This window comes from Drosophila albomicans, chromosome 4 (assembly GCF_009650485.2).
Source record: "Drosophila albomicans strain 15112-1751.03 chromosome 4, ASM965048v2, whole genome shotgun sequence".
Classification (NCBI taxonomy): Eukaryota; Metazoa; Arthropoda; class Insecta; order Diptera; family Drosophilidae; genus Drosophila; species Drosophila albomicans.
Genome location: NC_047630.2, coordinates 1,632,762 through 1,650,430, shown reverse-complemented (window position 1 = coordinate 1,650,430; position 17,669 = coordinate 1,632,762). Strand labels below are relative to the sequence as shown.

The following is a 17,669-nucleotide window of genomic DNA, read 5'->3' as shown; positions in this document are numbered from 1 at the left end:
ATATTCTTATTTTGGCTAATATTTTGGTTGTTTATCGAAAAAACGCAACATCGATAGATATTAACTAATTATAGCCTATTCCCACTCCATCAAAAAACCTCGGTTTTTTTCCGATCAGGTCGAATTTTACGTTCGCCCAATGTAAAAACCCATAAGAAAAAAATTCGGTTCGAAACGTAAAAAAACTGAGTGAGAATATATCCTCAAAAAATCATAAATTTCTTTAGTGGCGTTTTAGAGGTATTTGGGGAAAGGATCAATAACCTCAGTTCCAGCCCCATCCAAAATGTGCCCAATATATCAAAGTTGCCGATTAATGACTATCAGGCATGCTCCGGTATTCACTTTTCGTTTTCGTTTTGGGACCAAAACCGAGACATTCGTTTTTGGGTCATCGTTTTGATATCGGAACGTTTCATTTTTGACTGCTGAAACAGCTGACTTGTGTTTTGGTCAAAAGTAAATAACGCGAAAAAATGCCTTCCGTATATCGTGCGTTGATAGAACTCACATAAGAATATTTTTATCCTGCATAGTTGATTTATGCTTCCCGTGAATGAAATATATTTTCCTTTTGTCTTTTTTGCAAAGAAAAATTTGAAACTTTCTTTAAAAGAAATCAGTTGAACGGGACTCAGCTGTTTCCCACAAAAAAAGGGGATGCCACCTTTTTAATGGATTTCATTCCGGTGATTTCAACGTTTTTTTTTTTTTTACCCAACTTCAACAAATTTAATGTCATCCGTTTCATTATACAAGTATTTTTAACTTGCTTTTTCATTCCACCAAAATTATGGAGCTTAGGCGATAAATCATGGTGTCGGACTTATCGGACGCTCACCAAAACGAAAATTGTTCTTGCCCGCGGCAAAATTTTATTTGCAAATTTGAGGTGGGGTCAGAAATTAGTCGTTTTAAAAATATATACAAGCCTAATTGATCTTCTGGTGGTCTACCCATAGGGTAGAAGGGTATTATAACTTTGTGCCGGCAGAAAATGTATGTAACAGGTAGAAGGAAGCATCTCCGACCACATAAAGTATATATATTCTTCTGTCGTCTGTCCGTCTGTGTGTCTGTCCTTATGAACACATAGATCTCAGAGACTATAAGAGATAGAGCTATAATTGTTTTTCGACAGCATTTGTTATGTTTGCACGCAGAGCAAGTTTGTTTCAAATTTTTGGCAAGCCCACTTCCGCCCCGCAAATCAAAATTGATTAACAAGCGTAATTGTAAAGCTAGAATTGCGAATTTTGGTATATACAATAATAACTACATATAGTATTTATGAAAATTTGGCTGCGTCAGATAAAAATTGTCGAAGTTATTAAAGAAATACTTTTGTATAGGCAAAAACGCCTACTTACTAGGGGTCTAATTTACTTTGGCCGACGATCTGGTATATTGAGCCGCCTATGGTATATTTTTAGTATTTTAGTATATTTGGTATATTTTAAGAATAATACCCCAAAATATATATTTTTAGTATTTTTGTAGTATTTTTGGTATGTTTTGAGAATAATACTAGGGTTGTTGATAATATGTCAAAATATCAATATATCGATATTTTTTTCTAAAAATGATATATTTATATCGTGGTATTTTTTTTGCCCAAATATCGAAATCACGATATTTTTTTTGATATTTTTTGAAATTTTTTCCTTGGTCACTCTAAATTCAAAGCGTCGATTGAAACTTTCAATTTAAACTTAAATTAAATTTGAAATTTGACAGAAGAATAAAGGGAACAATGAATGTTAAATCAAATTACACAAACATAACAGGCGGCACCGCGAAGTACATTCATTGTGAGAAAACAATTAAAACCAGCGGTAATTCATCGAATCTGTCGTCGCACTTGCGCAATAAGCATAGCGAAATTTTTGCAATTTTTGACGGACATACACGTAAAGTAAAGAGTGTTTTTAAAATCTTTAAATTCTGCCAATTGGGCTTGATGTTACATTTAGATACATATAAGACATAAGACATGTATATATATATATATATATTGATTAAAAATATAATTAAAAAATGTAAGTTTATAAAACTTATTTTCTTTTCATTATCCAGGAAAAAACATTTTTATTAAAAAAAATCAAATATATCAATATTTTTCGGTGATATTTAGAAATATTATTATCATATTATTTGATAAAAACAATATCATCGATACGATATTTTTTAAAATTTTCGACAACCCTAAATAATACCGCAAAATATATTGTTTTTATTCAAAATGGGTAGAGGGTATCTCACAGTCGAGCACACTCGACTGTAGCTTTCTTACTTGTTTTTTTTTTTCCTTTTGCAAATAAGATCCGATTTAATATAGAAAAATGCATTTACTTTTCATTTCGGCAAGACAAAAATTTCTCGTTTTACAATTCGAAAGAATCTTGTGAAAGTGAAAACGGGAGCACCAACTTTTTCGTTTTCAAAACGTCACGTCATGTTAGCCAAGACGCGCATTATTCGTTTTTAGATACATATGTACATATGTATATAAGGAGGAGCAATTTTGTGGAAGCCCTAGTCGCGGATTTTAAGAAAATTAACCTTTCGTCAACCCACCAAAATACGTTCATTGCGTAGGTGCTTGGAGTAGCTGGAACCAGTGCGAAACCAATCGGGCATCAGTCGACTCACGACGGAACACAATAGTGTTAAATAACACACTTTAGATTTTGGCGGGACTCTAAGTACTTGCAGAAAATAACCAAATGAAACAAGTAAGCTATTTATTTTTAATTTATGTTACGGACTGTTTGTCCTCCCTGGGGCCGCGCCGGCTGGCTCATCGGTACTCAGGTGGAGTTCCATCCCTGGCCCGCATACGAAACAGCTGCTTTAAAACAGAAGAAACGCATCACTAACAAAACAAAATAGCTAAAACAAAAGGAAATGTAAAAACAAACTATTGACGACGGTGAGTACAAAGAAAAAAACAATAAATACACTTACTGATCCATTTTTATGTTTGAATAGGGCCCAGTTGGACCCCGGCGTACCCATCCTGCCTGAGATGGCCACATCGGCGCCATCTCCCTTGCGTTGGCCACTACATCAGTGGTTGCTCCTCATCCGGCGTAGCGCTGTGGAATTCCCCTCCCCTCCATGATGAGAAAACTCACACAACCGTGTTCATCGTAATTACAAATATGTTATTCAAGAATTTTCTTTTTTAACTAACATTTAATTTATTTACAGATAACAAACAAAATACCAAATAACGAAATAGGAACGGAGCGAAACAACAACGGCCACAACGACGTAAAGGACAACTTTTCATTGTCAACCTGAACCTACCTAAGAGCTCTTGGTGGTCGGTGAAGGGGCGATACGGGTGAGGTGATGGCAAATATATGCATATGTATAAATTAGTAAATATAAATATATGAATCCCGCCGCAAGTAAATTTCTAGGTATGTATGTATGAAGGTGTTTTGTCGTCCCTACTCTGTCATTTTTACAAAAAATTAATTTTAATTTGTTAATTTGATATAATTTTTTAAAGACTTTATTTTTATTTAAATTAAATTTTACTCTAGTCTTTAAAGTTTAGTTTTTAAGTGAGTTTTCAAATTTTGTTCTCTTTTCTATATTATTTTTTTTACACTTAAATACGATTCTTTTATCTTCAGTGTTGTGTGTTGTCGTATTTCATATAGATATAAAATATTTATTTCTACATTTTTTTGTCCCTCGTGGCTTGTCGTCAATGCGCCGTGTGTCTTTTCGCCGTTATGGTTATCTTCGCTTGGACTTCTGTTCAGTGGGGATTGTTGTCGTTGGTTGCGCGCGTTGGTTTATTTAAATTGAAATTTGATTTCTATTTACGGCGGTAAACGGTACAACTCGAACTCGATTCAACTCTTCTCGATGACGGAACACAAAAAACCCAGTCAAGATCGTCTAGTACGATATTCAGGCCGATAGTCTCCAACCTCGCTCGAAATTCCACTCCTCGACTCAGAAAAGTCCACATGCTAACCTCCCGTGAAAAAAGTTGGCTTTCTCCTTTACTCTCATCTTTAACAGGAGGAGCAGTTTTTAAACTTCCCTCCCCTGGATTTACCATTTCTTACCCGATATTATCGCCTCGCGATATTTCGATAACCCCCAACATTGCTGGCACAAACGATATCTAAAAACGTAACATTTATATTCAATTTTAATATTCTTTTTACATATACATATATAGTGACATATCCACTACCACATCTCATTTCTCGTACGTGACAAATTTTCGTAATTATTCCCCTATCTTCCAAAAGATTCCTATCTAGATCATATTCTAAACATAAACCTGTCGCGACAAAGACCAATCGTCACAAACAAAAAGATCCATTTAACGCCACTTTCGAAGCCCAAAGATCAATTAAAAATTTCCATTGCAATTTGAGGACTCAGCATTAAAACACGAACACTTACACAAAATATTACACATATGTTAGCTCTAAGTCGTAATAAGAAGTTTCTTGTTCAAACTCAACATATTGTAAAGTCAGTTTTTAAGGACACTTTTCTCAAACAAGACGCGAAGCCCGCTTTCTTGAGACCCCAATAAAGTTCATCTATAAGTAAATTAAAATAAAATCGTTTGTTTTATTTTTTTACCATTGGTGTAACGCGAAAAACCGGTAGGATATGTTTCAAAAGTACTGAATCAACAAACTTTCGTGACCGTTAAAGGCTTCTAACATTGCCCAAAGGTTAACGCGTAGAAAGTAACCAAAAAAAAACCCGTACTAAAACCCACGTGTGCAAGCAAAAAACATAATTATAAACCGTTAAACTTTCCGAAGCGCACTTGAATAATTGAGCTGAGAACCTATCAGCATTCATCAAAAGGATAGATTTCATTCGATCATTGTACCCAACGAGATGCGTTATACAGAATATCGTAATATTCGGAGCCATTGAGAGAAAGCTGGAGGGAGAGGCTCTGAGGACAGCCCAAGTCCACCTTTTGACATTACTACAATAAGTAAATTAATTGCGCAACAAGAGGGAGTTTATGAATCTTATGAAAAGTGAAAACAATAATAAAAGAAATAATAACAGATCTTATGCAAACTATACACCCAACAATTCTTATTCGAATGATCAGTCAAATTCTAAACCTCAAAATAATTATTTGAATCAAAGCTCAAGTAATCAAAACCTTCATCAGGAATTCGAACAGAAGCTAAAAGAAGCTCAAAGCCAGAATCCTAATAATTATCCAGGAAACACTTCAAATAGTCTTGGGTCTAACCTACCTGTAAAAAGACAAAGAAAGAGCCAAAGTGGTCAATTTAAAATAGAGGCAGGTGAAAATGTTCATCAAAGTGCCTCGGACCCAAATGCAGAATACTCCTTAGATAAAAATAAAAATGAATTCGGAAAACCTAAAGTGTATCATTGATACAGGTTCTTCCATAAATCTCATTAAAAAAATTTTTTCGGTTTTAAAGTAAATAAAAATTCAATAAAAGTCCAAACAATAAATGGCATCACCGAACTATCGGAAAATACATATGTATATTTTTCGGTCTTTGTAGTAGACTTTGTCACTTTGTCAATGAGATGATGGAACAGGGTATTATTAGAAAGCTTAAATCCCCTTATTGTTCTCCACTCTGGATTGTTCCTAAAAAAATAGACGTTTCAGGCAAACAAAAATTCCGGTTAGTCATTGACTACAACGAAATAACCCTTGATGATAAATTTCCCATACCTAACATGGAGATTCTAGATAAATTAATTAATTATTTGGCAAAGACAACATTTTACTAGAATCGATCTTGCTAAGGGATTCACTCGTATGCCCTTTGGGCTCAAAAATGGTCCAGCGACTTTTCAACGCTGTATGAATAACTTTCTTGAAGACTTGATCTTCAAAGATTGTCTTGTATATCTAGATGAAATCATTATCTACTCCACTTTATTGGAGAAACATATACATATCATCCCTTTCTAAAGTCTTCTCAAAGCTTCGAGAAGTCAACTTGAAACTATAACTGGACAAATATGAATTTATGAATTAATGAATAAATGAATTAATTACCACGGAAGGCACCAAACCCAATCAAAATCAAAGCTATTGTTCATTTTCCAATACCGTAAACGTCAAAAAAATCAAGTCATTTCTAGGTTTATGCGGATTTTACCGCAAATTAAATTGAAACAAGAAAGAAAGCTACAGTCGAGTGTACTCGAAAGTGAGATACCCGCTACCCATTTTGAATAAAAGAAATATATTTTTCGGTATTTTTCACAAAATATACCGATAATACTGCAAAAATCCTGAAAATATACCAAATGGTATATTTGATATATCGATATAGTACCGCATTCAAAATATATCATTGACGGCACAATATACCAGATTGTCAGCCAAGATACTAAGACCCCTAGTAAGTAGGCGTTTTTGCCCATACAAAAGTATTTATTTAATAACTTCGACAATTTTTATCTGATCGCAACCAAATCAGGAATCATAACTACTACAGTTATTATTGTATATACTGAAATTCGCAACTCTAGCTTTAAAGGTACGCTTGTTATTCGATTTTTTTGATTTGCGGGGGCGGAAGTGGAAGAATTGATATTGAAAACACATAAAAAACTTTTACATCCAGGAATTGAAAAACAATTAATTGGTTCAAAGTAAAATACTATTACCCTGATTATCAGAAATGAAGTTTGTGATATAGCTAAAAATGAACATAGACTCACAAAACTCACTTTCGAAATAACACCTGAAGTTCTTAACGTTAGAGATAAATATGTAATAGATTTCTATATGATCGATAAAATACAATTTATTTCTTGTATAGATGTAACATATATACGAAATTCGTAACATTAATAGACGTTCAAAGCAGAGATTGGTTAGAAGCCAAAAGAGCTTTACTTCAATGAAATTTGAAAACCCTTAGATATAAAAGGAGATAATGATTCAGCATTTATAAGTGCAGCTTTGCAAATTTGGTAACAAGAAGAAAATATAAAAATTAACATTACCACAAGCAAATCTGGAATATCCGACATAGAAAGGTTCCATAAAACACGATGATGTAGAAAACAAATTAACAAAATTTGAAACAATTTTATACACCTTTAATCATAAAAGAAAGCATAAAACATGATAAACATTTTGAAGAAACAAACAAAGGAAGAAAAGTCACCCATTATAAATCAAAATTTTAACAGAAGAAAGCAATTAACAAAAGCAAATACTACAATTAACCCGCTTAGGTATCTTTAATCCGAAACTATTTAAACATGATCAAATAGCTCATTTCAATCATGAAAAATTAATTGATATAAAAACTTCAGCATGGTTCAATCCAATTACAAATGAAAATTTTCTGATGTCTCATATACCACTTAGCAATCTCGAAGTTAAAACTTTCCAAATAATTCTATATGCAGACGGAAATGACAGATTAGTGAAAATATTGAAGGGACATTTTTTAATAACTTTGTTTCAAATACTATTTCAAAGAAATGAAATGAATGCATTGCAAATATAATAAAACAAGAAACACCAGTTGCAAACAAGACCTTATACAAATATTAAAACCAAATACAGTAGATTCCGGTTATAGCGACTTTCAAGGGACCGACAATTTTACGTCGTTATACCCGGAAGACGCACTAACCGAAAGGAGCAACATTTATTTTTGTTTTGTTTTTTTTTATGGTTGCCATATTCGAAATTGGTTTTTAAGATAAAGCAAATTAATTTTTAAACAAAACAAAAAATTTATAAATTTAATTTAATAGCATGGTTTTTCCATAATAAATCGTATACCTGCATGTTCCTTAGCATAAGCTAAGGCGTCAGCTAAAACTAACAGAGAGTAGTGAGAATGTAAGAACCTTGGTGTCGCTCCTACGCACACAAGCAAGAGTGCCAATCACTGATAAATGCATACATTTATGACAGCGTCGTTTGATACTTCAATTTGTTGGCATTATTTCGCTGTATTTTTTTTTTGTCGCAATATCCGGTTGAATTGTGAAAAATTTCGTCGGTATAAGCGGTTTGTCGCTAAAAGCGGAGACGTACTAAGCGGAGGCCCTTTTATATAAGGTTGTATGGGGACCAACCAAGCCATCGACTTTTCGTCGCAATAAGCGGACACTATAAGCGGAGTCGTTTTAACCAGATTCTACTGTATTGTAATAACTTGGAATATAACACGCACCAAACTAAACCAAAATTGTAACAATTTATATTGAAAAGGATAGAATAATCAAAATATGTAATTGTACAATCGAATTAAAAAATTTAAAATTATCAAATGGAGCCCAACATTTCACAACACTTATGTTTACAGAATACAATGTAACTAAAATAGAACATTATCATACACCGAAACAAAAGAAATGATTTTGTATAACAAGAAGGAAAATATTATCTACAAATTTTCAACAATTACAATTGTATTAATCTTAATTCTTATTGTTATATATTTAGCAAGTAAGAAAATCAAAACACTTTTCAACACAATCATACAAAAATATATAAGAAAAAATGAAACGAACACAAGTGCTAATGCTGAATTTGAAATTACAGAAAAGCCAGTCACACTTATGTTATTATTATTATATGGTGATGACAACCCTTTTATCGGGTCTCGGCCTGAAGCGCAATGTGCCTCCACGCATCTCTGTCCTGAGCGCGCCTTCGCCAGTTGGTAACACCAAGTGTGGACAGGGTTTCCATCACCTGGTCTTGCCAATGCGTTCGGGGTCGTCCTCTCCTTCGTGTCCCAACAATCACCGCATCAATCATATTACGAGCCGGAGCGTCTTCATCCATACGGGCAATGTGGCCCACTCAGCGAAGTCTTTGAGATTTCACTCGACTGGCTACGTCAACATCACGGTACAGCTCATACAGCTCGTGGTTGTATCTGATGCGATAAACATCGTCCACGCAGATTGGACCAAAGATTTTGCGAAGAATTTTTCTCTCGAACACTCCAAGAGCAGCTGCATCTGACTGCGTCACTGTCCAGCACTCCGCACCATATAGGAGTACTGGAAGAATGAGCGTCTTGTAGAGTGTGGTTTTCGTGCGTCGAGAGAGAGCTCTACTATTAAACTGCCTACTGAGCCCAAAGTAACACCTGTTGGCAAGTGTTATTCTCCGCTTAATCTCCAGACTGACATCATTTGTGCTTGTTATAGCAGTGCCTAGGTAGATAAACTCCTTGACGGACCCAGAGCTATAGTTCTCTGCAGTCAGCTGAGAGTCAAGACGCCGCGATTCTCTGCTAGAGCACACCATAAACTTTGTTTTCTCCATATTCACTGCTAGTCCTACTTTTGCTGATTCCTTTTCAATAGCCCCGAAGGCTCGTGTGACATCACGCTTGGTGCGGTCAATGATATCAATATCATCAGCGTAACGAAGGAGCTGGACACATCTGTCGGTTAATATCGTGCCCGTCCGATGCACACCAGCCTTTCTTATAATACTCTCCATTAAAATATTGAAGAGTATACAAGACAGCGAGTCACCTTGTCTGAGGCCACACTTGGTAGTAAAGGTTTCGGATTGGCCACTTCCTACCTTGACAGAGCTGATGGTGTTGCTCAATGTCATTCTGCAAAGTCTAGTCAGCTTTGCTGGTATATCAAGCTCAGACATGGCGGCATATAGGCGATCTCGCCGGGGGCTATCAAATGCGGCTCTGTAGTCGACGAAGAGATGGTACGTGTCGATCTGGTTTTCGTAAGACTTCTCCAGGATTTGGCGCAAGGTGAAAATCTGGTCAACAGTGGACTTGCCAGGCCTGAACCCGCACTGATAAGGTCCAATCAGTGCTTCAGCATGGGGTTTCAGTCTTTCACACAATAGGCTCGTTAGGACCTTGTATGCAACTGGAAGAAGACTAATTCCGCGGTAGTTGGTGTGCACCGTGGCATCACCCTTCTTCAGGATGGGACAGATCATGCTGAGGTTCCAATCTTCGGGCATGCTCTGATTAGTTGGTGCATGCTCCCTACCAACATATCACCAGCTGCCGGCAGGCCGCAGCACCTGCAGACTTGTTGTAAGCCGTTGGATTGCACCCTTTACTTCAATATGACTTTGGATTGGCACTTCAATATCAGTGCCATAGATAGGGGCTCGTGGATCATAGTCTTCGGAGTCTGTGCTTGAGCCAGACAACAGACTCGAGAAGTGATCCCTCCATAACCTCAGCACGACCTCTGCTTTTGTGACAAGATTTCCATCATCGTCCCTGCACGCCACTTCACCAGTCTTAAATCCTTGGGTCAGACGCTTGACCCTCTGGTAGAAGTTAAGTGCTTCATTCCTTCATTCCATCCACAATGGCTCGTGTCGCCTTAGCCTGCAGTGTTCTTCTGTAGGCGGCGTCCTTTGCAGCTGTTGCGTCATGACACTCCTGATCGTACCATGGATTCCTTGTTAGAGGACGCTGGAATCCAAGCACTTCTTCTGCCGAAGCTCGCAGGGAGTGAGATATGAGGGCCCACATATCGCTTATTTACCTTGAATTAAACGCTTGAGGACAAGCTAATTTATATAGGTTAGGGGAGTGACATATCCACTGCCACACTCATTTCTCGTACGTGACACATTCTCGTAATTATTTCCCCTATCTTCCAAAAGATCCTATTGCATTCACATAAAGACCATATTATATTATAAACATAAACTTGTTGCGACAGCAACCAATTAAAATAAAATAATAGAATGAAAAAGCAAGTTAAAAATACTTGTATAATCAAACGGATGGAGATAAATTTGTTGAAGTTGGGTAAAATATGTTTTTTAAAAATTAATTAATTTAATTTAATTACTTATGTGTTAAAATTTTATAAAAAAAATTGTTGGAATAACCGGAATGAAATGCATTCAAAAAGGTGGCATCCCCATTTTTTATGGGAAACAGCTGATTGCCGTTCAACTGATTTTTTTAAAGAAAGTTTCAAATCTTTCTTTGCAAAAAAGACAAAAGGCAAATATATTTCATTCAGGGGAAGCATAAATAAACTATGCAGGATAAAAAAATCCTGAGTGAGTTCAATCCACGCACGAAATTGGACATACAAAAGACATTTTTTCGCGTTGTTTACTTTTAACCAAAACACAAGTCAGCTGTTTTAGCAGTAAAAAATGAAACGTTCCGATAGCAAAACGATGACCAAAAACGTGTGAAAACCGGAGCACCTAAAAACGAAAATCTCGGTTTTGGTCCCAAAACGAAAACGAAAAGTGAAAACCGGAGCATGCCTGAGTGTGAAGTTTTTCTCTCCCCTCCTTGTTAATGTAAAATAAAATGGCAAATTGTTGTTGTCATGAGTGGTGAGTCGTTTATTTATCTCTAAGGGTACGTATTTATTTATTTATTGTAGTAGTATTTTCTTTTAGTATTTAGTGAATTGGCTTACGACAGAGTTTCACCGTAGTGGTAGATTGATAGTTGTAAAAATGTCTGAGAGTTGTAAAACATATGGAGCATCGGGGAACCTACAGCATTTAGTAGGAGGTAAGCAGAGGATTCCCATACTGTTGGAGAAGAAGACCTTTCAACCGGGAGCTTAACCACAGAGACTCCAGTGCCCACCAACAGTAGCAACCTGAGTAGGAACGGCAGCAGCTAGCAATTCGGCGGATACGGGCCAACATAGTCATCCACCAAAGCCGCGACTTATAGGAGCTCGCTGCAGGAGGGGATTCTGACGTCGATACGCGTTCATGGAGATGATGAAGCTGGTGCGGGAGGTAATCCGGCCGCAGAGACGATTGAACCCGCCACGTTGCAGCCAAAATCGATGTCTAATGCCATTGCCGACCATACAATGTCCTTTGCCGCGTTCGAAGTATATACCGAGTAGTCCTGAAGTTGGGTGCGATCCGCACGCAGTGAACTGACAGAATCCCAATGGCAACATGCGTCCAGATACTGGAGACGGAAGAACAGATGAATTAAGGATGGAACGGAGTCGACGAGAGACCGAACGTACCAGAAGTTGAAGTGGACTTTCGATTCGATGGTGCAGATTCCAGACACGCTGTGGAGGATTTTGTCTTTCGCAACGAATTTTTGCAGAGACAGTACCAATGTCCTTGGAGAGAAGTGCTTCAGTGCGGCAAACCCGATATGCTTAGTGCGCAATCTGTCAATTTTCGCTGGCCACGAATCGCGTTATGAAGGCACGCGCTCGTTTTCGTCAGCAAAGGTTAACAAACAGAGAAAGAAGTGGTTCGAAGAGTGAAGAACAAAGATCCTTGAGTCTTTTTTTATATTATCATCGGTGGACCGGCATGTCCGTTAGTCAGCTGGGGCAAGGGTGTCGAGAGCTTGTCGACAAGATGAATTACCATGTGCTGCAGGAGCCAACCGTCCAATCCTGGGTCTAGTCAATCTGTCATTGTCGTACGGCGACAGGTCGGTGTAGATAATATTCTTCATGTGCCCCGATTTGAAACAGAAAGTTTATTTGGAAAATGATTTCTGGAGAGCGTTCAGGCGAGTTGGAAGCTGGGGATACCAGACTCACTCACTGGTCTAATACAGAAAGCGCATATTCAAGACTTTTTACGGGGATGTGCAACCTGCAAGGAGACCAAATCACAGAATTATTCAACGCAGGCCGGCATTGGAAAAGAAATACTTACCGATCACCCATTCCAGAAATTTTACATCGACTTCTTAATCCATACGTGAGCATGCTTGTATCTTCATAGTTGTGTATAATTTTTGCAAGTTTACTTTTTTTTCCTGGTTCACGAGGTATTCTTGAAATTCGAAGTGCCGGAGGGTTACACTCCGACAACAGACGACAATTTATTTCCGAATCGTTTAGGACGATGATCAAAGCATCAGAATCACTCACATGCGCACGTCGATATATTCACCCCAAAGTAATGCCGCTGAACTCGTAAACCGGACCGTGATATGAGAGCGTATTTAGAGAAGGACCACCGGGATGGATGCTCACCTACCGGAAATCGAAGTAGCGATACGCGTATATAAATTAATAAATATAATAATAATAATATATAATAATCTCCGAAATGGGTAACATATAAGATCGGAGATCTCGATGAAAAAGGAAAGACAGTAGCTGGTTTTGAATTTCTTTATTTATTATTTCACGGGTTCTGGATAATTAACGAAAATATTTGTATACATACTTCTGGGATTGTCCTCAGGTCCAACGTCGATTGAAATGTGCCATTGTTTTTTGGGTGGATATAGACACAGTACCACCACACGAGGAGTACGGCGCGGGTGTCAGTGCGTAAGCAAACTGATTTCGTTGCACTGTACACACTATTCCGGTGTTGGCTGTAGTAGTTTGTAGTCACACTACTTCAGCTAACGGGAAGATCCTGTGTTTCGCGCGAACGATAGAAAAACGAGAAACGCAGCGTGGGTGAAATGGTTGCTAGCGTGTAATCACACTGGCCCAGTCACACTGTACGCACTGTTCTAGCGTTGACTGTAGTAGTTTGTAGTCACGCTACTACATCTAATTGGAGAGATCTGTGTCTTGCGCGGACGATCGAAAACTGAGGGGTACGGTGTAGGTGAGACGGGTGTTGGCGTGTAATCACACTGGCACAGTCACACTATACACACTATTCTAGCGTTGACTGTAGTAATTTGTAGTCATACTACCACAGCTAAAGAAAGAATTCTGTACTTTGCGCTGATGAGAGGAAAAACGAGACGCGCGGCGTAGGTGAAATGGTTGCTAGTGTGTAATCACACTGATGTGTGTAATCACACTGATGTGTGTAATCACACTGATGTGTGTAATCACACTGATGTGTGTAATCACACTGATGTGTGTAATCACACTGGTCCAATTACACTATACACACTATTCCATCGTCGACTGTAGTAGTCTGTAGTCACACTACTACAGCTAACGGTAAAGTTCCGTGCGTTGTGCGAAAAGAAAGACAACGAAAGACAGTGCGTCGTCGCACTCTAACGGGATTATGCAAAACAATTCTTATTAGGTATGCGTAATCGCATATGATCGAAAGGGGGGGCAGCGGGGAGGAAGCAATGTATAAACAATTCCCAATTGTGTTTTAGTAGTAGACAATATACAAGTTTTCTTCCACTCACGTCTTGTCTAGACACAAGATGAGAAAAGAATTTATCCTTTCAGTTTGCCGTATACTCGGAACTGATTTTCTACAAGAAACGTCGAGTATAAATTCTGCCAAAGGGAAATTTAAATTTCCCTCGGCTGCGCTGGCAGAATTTGTACTCGACGTTTCTTGTAGAAAATATGTGGTCCAACTCTGGCAGAAAATCTGTGCTTAGATTCTAGTGCGTAGTTTGGAATATGCAAAATAAAAATACTCTCAAAAATATATGCAGTAAATAAAATGTTTATTGTACTTCCAATTAAATTTATTTAAACTAAAACAATGAGTACTTAAAATTATATATTATCTAAACAGTTTTACTTATAACTAAATAATCTAGTAGCTAAAAGAAAAATTTTATTTATTTCGCCGTTTTCTATATTCTTCGCCCTGGATAATGCATTGTAGTTTCTATTTTTATCATCCAACATATCTCTTTCGTGGTCCTCAGAACTGTAAATATAAATACAAATACAAATATATTTCTTAATTTAAATCAAATTAGAATAGCAGTTTAAAAATATTAACAACTTACCTCTGATTGTTTTATAAAAGACGCGCAGGAAAAAATTAACTTTCTCGTACAGCACTCACAAAACAAATGACGCATGATACACAAAATTTCACTTGTTTACGTAAATTTGCAGAGTTTTTTGAGAAAAGTAGGCGTTAGGGAAATTACGCGTTGCGCTAAGAGGGCGCGTACACCAAACTCATTGCAAGAAGCTTTCTACAAGAAGATTCATCTAGCGATCTACAGGAATGTCTTGCAGTCACGGTCTTGGCATGACACGAAACACAATTGGGAAGTATCAAGCATCAAGCTTGAACGTACCTGCAGAGTCCCAATTGTGTTTCGTGTCATGCCAAGACCGAGACTGCAAGAATTTTCTGTAGATCGTTAGATGACTCGTCTTGTAGAATGCTTCTTGCATTGAGTCTGGTGTATACACCAGACGCGCCCTCTTAGCGCAACGCGAAATTTCCCTAACGCCTACTTTTCTCGAACAGAATTTATACTCGACGAGTCTTGTAGATAATCAGTTCCGCATATACGGCAAAACGAAGTGATAAAGTCTTTTCGCATCTTGTGTCTACACATGACGGGACTGGAAGAAAACTTGTATATTGTCTACGAATAAAACACAATCGGGGTATGCCTTGGCTGCGGGGTGAAATTCGTGGTCGTTATTTGCACTTTGCAGTTTTTGGAAAAGACAACTTCACTTTTCTTGACACTCGCGAGCAAAGGTCTACGCACCACTGGATTCTAATCCTCTTACTCTCGCTTTTATTTACATAGGTCAAGGTCTTGGCTCTGCTAACTCGCTTTGTTTTCCTTTCGCCTAAATTTGCACATGCGCTGTTAACTCGATTGGCGCTGCTTACATTGCACATGCGCTGTTACTCGATTGGTGCTGCTTACGTTGCGCATGCGCTGTTTAACTCGATTGGCTCTGTATACATACGTTGCTCATGCGCTGTTAACTCGGCACAGCTGGCTCTATCTGAGTGACCGTATGTTTTCGAGTGACTGAGTGAAAAGGCTCTGGTATATATTATTTATATATTTATTGAGGCGCAATATGGTGCGTCACAAATTGTTTTCGTATATTATTGTTGTTTCTTTTTTTGATCTTACTTAGCAGAACATATCGTTAAAGTGATATTTTAAAAATGACAAAATTGCGACAGACCTGCAAAAATATCGATGACATTTCTTAAATTATCGACTTTTTAGAAACATGCATGACCATACTTAAAAACAGAATTATTGCACTAACTTACCAATACATAGGTATGTCAAACAGTCAAAATAATGGCACTAACCATACAATACATAGATGCGTCAATTCATACAAAAAAACCTACCTTTAAAAACACAATTATGGCGATCCCAGTCGGGCCGAGCGCTGTGATTCGAACACCAGAGCCTCTTCGGCTCATTCGAAAATTCGAAGTTCTAACGTGTGACGTACGTCACACCAGTGCTGCCAACCTATGACCATCAAAAAAAGCTGTTTTGACGGAAGGAATGGAGAAAAAAGCTCTACAAAATTATAAAAAAAATCCAAAAAAGTTAAAAACAAATGTATCAAAAAAGGGAAAAAATGTCTACAAAAATAACAATTTGCTAAGTTCATTTTTGTTTAAAAGAAAAAAAAAAGTATCAAAAAAGAGAAAATTGTCTTAAAAAAATAATTTATTAAGTTCATTTTTGTTCAAAAGATAAAGATTTCCATTATTTTATCGTTATTTTCTTAGTCTGTCTCATTTGCGTATGACATATTAATTTAATTTAATTCAACCAATATACAATAAACACTGTAAACGCTGATGAATACAAAGACATCGTAAGTTTAAGAGTGCTGTTCAAATATAACTTCGATGCAAATTAAGTGTTGCCAACACAGACTCATTTCAGATACCGTAAAAGCTTAAGAGCTTTTGCTGTTGCAAGCACTTTGAAGTCAAATAATGGTCAAGTAGAATTTTCCATTAAAAGGTTGCAAAAAAATAATTTAATATCTTCTGCAGATATTTTACAGGCATTTTTTTGTACTTTTGTGTTAACACAAAAAAAAGTTGGGAAAAAGCCAACTGAATCTCTAAAACAGTCAGAATTCCCGCTTTTCACAATTCCCGCAATTCACAAATTTTTCCCGCAGTTATCCTTAAAAAAAAACCAGTATTGACGGGAAAAAATCCAAATTGGCAGCACTGCGTAACACACTCAGTTCAGTCGCAGATCAAATGCGGAGCGATGAGCACGAGCGTATTTCGTGGCGCTCTGCTTTCGTTTCTATGTATGCGTGTATGTACATATCTACATGCTCGACTATATTAGTATGTGAATGCATGTGAAGTTCTGCAACGAGCAGTTGCCTCGCTGACAAGCAGCTAGTGCACGTCAATTTTGTCGCAAGACTGAAATTTTAAATCAAAAAAATATTGAAACTAAGGTGTCGCCATAAAAGTATGTTCGCTTTTCGACGCAAGCGCAAGCACGAGACTACCTTCTATAATTGTATCATGGTCATGGTCTTTATCAGAAATCCATTTTTTTTTGTTTTGGTCGTTCACCGCTGCGTTGCAATTTCTTCACTTAAGATCACCGAGTGACCAACGCACAAAAATCTGAAAATATCAAAAAAAAATATCACGTACTCATTTCGGCAAACAATATTACGATATAAATAAATCGTTTTCCAAAAATATCGATATATTGATATTTCGATATCGGAGAACTGCAACGAGTAAGACATTTTTGCTCATACTCGAGTACTGATTCAGTACTCTGTTTGATTTATTCCGTTTGCGTCGGGTATATGTATTGAACTTTTCTTTCCAATTCAATGCCGACGAACAAGTTTCAAACACGAGTAATCGGTAGAGGTGCAAAAACATCGGAGCCAACAACGATACATCGATGTTGGCCTGAAAATTTCTTATGCTTATGACAAGTTATAAAGTATTGTTTTATAAATATACCCTCAAAAATTCATAATTTTAAAACTTT

General features: G+C 37.1%; 2 long non-coding RNA genes across 2 annotated transcripts; one reads left to right on the top strand and one right to left on the bottom strand.

Annotated features, from left to right (window-relative positions):
* Positions 1 to 2,643: 2,643 nt before the first annotated feature.
* Positions 2,644 to 3,530, top strand: LOC117573237 (uncharacterized). The gene is made up of 3 exons (XR_004572684.2): positions 2,644 to 2,932; positions 2,992 to 3,152; positions 3,214 to 3,530. It is a non-coding gene; the product is annotated as an uncharacterized LOC117573237 (long non-coding RNA).
* Positions 3,531 to 11,341: 7,811 nt separating this feature from the next.
* On the bottom strand, positions 11,342 to 17,261 carry LOC117573238 (uncharacterized). Its single transcript, XR_004572685.2, has 5 exons — positions 17,167 to 17,261; positions 14,685 to 16,167; positions 12,659 to 14,602; positions 12,004 to 12,595; positions 11,342 to 11,942 (listed from the first exon to the last, which is right to left on the bottom strand). It is a non-coding gene; the product is annotated as an uncharacterized LOC117573238 (long non-coding RNA).
* Positions 17,262 to 17,669: the final 408 nt, after the last annotated feature.